This window comes from Arvicanthis niloticus, chromosome 30, assembly GCF_011762505.2.
Source record: "Arvicanthis niloticus isolate mArvNil1 chromosome 30, mArvNil1.pat.X, whole genome shotgun sequence".
Taxonomy (NCBI): domain Eukaryota; kingdom Metazoa; phylum Chordata; class Mammalia; order Rodentia; family Muridae; genus Arvicanthis; species Arvicanthis niloticus.
The window spans coordinates 8,544,977-8,547,214 of record NC_133438.1 but is presented as its reverse complement, the minus strand read 5'-3'; the positions used below and the strand labels follow the sequence as shown (position 1 = coordinate 8,547,214).

The 2,238-nt window shown below is 37.6% G+C and overlaps 1 pseudogene; it reads left to right on the top strand.

The window, feature by feature from the left end:
* On the top strand, window positions 1–669 carry LOC143440600 (thioredoxin domain-containing protein 9 pseudogene; annotated as a pseudogene).
* The last annotated feature ends 1,569 nt before the right edge of the window (window positions 670–2,238 follow it).

Sequence of the window (2,238 nt, the reverse complement as noted above, 5' to 3'; positions counted from 1 at the left end):
ATGGCTCCAGCTGTATATGTAGGGGAGGATGCAAGTGGAAAATCACTGGACTCTGAAACTCAGAAACTGGATCAGATCGGTGAAGATGAACTGGAGCTGCTTAAAGAAGAGACTGGCGGCGCTCAGGAAGGCTCAAGTGCAAAAACAAGAATGGCTTTCCAAAGGGCACGGGGAGTACTGACAAATCGGCAGCGAGAGACACTTCTTCAAGAAGTCAAGGAGAGTGAGAAAATGATTTGCCCTTGTTACAGAGACACCACATTCAGGTGTAAAATACTAGACAGACATTTGGCAATTCTGGGCAAAAAACATCTCGTAACCAAGTTTTTGAAGCTGAATGTGGAAAAGGCACCATTCCTCTGTGAGAGATGTGGATCAAAGTCATCCCCACACTAGCTCTCTTGAGAAAGCTAGACACGAGAAAGCAAGACACGAGAGTATGTTGTTGAATTCACTGACCTAGGAAATACAGATGACTCCACTACAGAAACTTTAGAATGGAGACTTGGTTGTTTTGATGTTATCAATTACAGTGGAAATTTAATGGAGCCACCATTTCAGAGCCAAAAGAAATTTGGGATAAACTTCACAAAGCTGGAAAAGAAAACTATCTGAGGAAAGAAATCCGATTCTGATTCTGATGATGATTAGACCATGCTGTACTTTAAAGTCTTCTGTCTGTCTGTCTCTCTCTCTATTTCAGAGTTAAGTGTGTTTTCTAAATTCCACTTGAGAGAAGCAGATATTTAAATTATAGGGCGTGGGGAGTGTGTCCATAGTATGTTTCATTTAATGGGACAACTGGTGAATGTAATGGTTCCCTCAACTTAGTAGGCCCTCCTTACCCACTTTTCACTCTCAAAATTTAGAGCAAATCTCTATGTCTACGTAGATCCTGGTAACTATTCTGTCAGTTTTCTTTGCATATTTTTGTTTGAGCTTATCCGCTCTATGTGTCAAGGTATAGCCAGCTTTGTATGAAGTCTTTTTAGGGTACTTTTTTTTTCTTTTTTCTTTTTTTTAAATGTAATATTCTTTTGGCATTAGTATAAGATTTTTTTTTTTTAAGGAGAAGAGAATCCCATACTAATCTGTCCAGTCCTCAGAGACTGTTAGAGAAAATTCTTCCTGCTTTAGTCTCAGCACTTACTTGACTGTCTTATAATGTAGAATGTTGATTTAGTGAGACTTGTTTCTAGGAACTTCCTTTTTCTCCGTCAATTTTGATTTATTTATGTATCACGTTCTAAGGCACTGTATCAGGTAGCACTGATGTCATTGTCATTGCATTGCCTCCTTTTTATTTCTAGGTCTAAGACATATAGATTCAAACTTTCAGTCTAGACTATGTGTACTTTAGTCTCTGCACAAAAAGTCTGTAATACTGAATCATTGTATTATCTTTGAGTCTCGATTTTATTAATTTCTATATAACCTTAGCAATATCCTTCTATATAGTATTTCAGATTGACTTTGTTTCATACTTGTAATACCTCAGGCACATAATTATGAACATAGGTTTTCCACAGCCAGTGCCTCCTACTACCCAACTTCTCAGTGTGTTTTTGTTATACCACTTCTGTGTGATTATCTTTCCTGAGCTGGTAATTACCCTGACACTCTCAGAAAGTGTCCTTGGTACTCTATGAATTCTGTTTCACCGTTCATTGATTTAAGTATCGACAGTAGCTAATTTAAGGAACATTTAAAGAGCAGGAAATGTGGCTCAGCAGTTACAAGCACTAGTTCTTGTAGTTTTCAGGTTCAGCTTCCTGTATCTGCCTGGGAACTCTACTTTCTTTCAGACATCAGGTCCCACGTGATTTGTTGCCCTCTTGTGGCTACTGTAGGCTCTGCATGCATGAAGTACACAGTCTACATGCAAGCAAAGATATCCTTTCAAATAAAATTAAAATAAGTAAACCATACTAAAAATGAAACTATAAATGCAATGGAGGTATTGCATAAGTATTCAAGATAACACTACAAGAAAGAAAACAGAATTATCACTCGTAGTTTGAGAGTAAATGTGGAGTCTGGATATATGACATGACAGCTCATGTAAACATTGGAAGAGTTAGGAATGATCCCTATGTATGATAAATAAAATTGTTTGTGTACATGGAGCCCAGAGTTGGAGAGTATCCCATGTCAATTATAGTGTGGCAAGAGAAGAGTATATTGATAAGATAGATAGGTACATATCAGTAAATTTTAGGCTCATCCATGGTAAGTGTG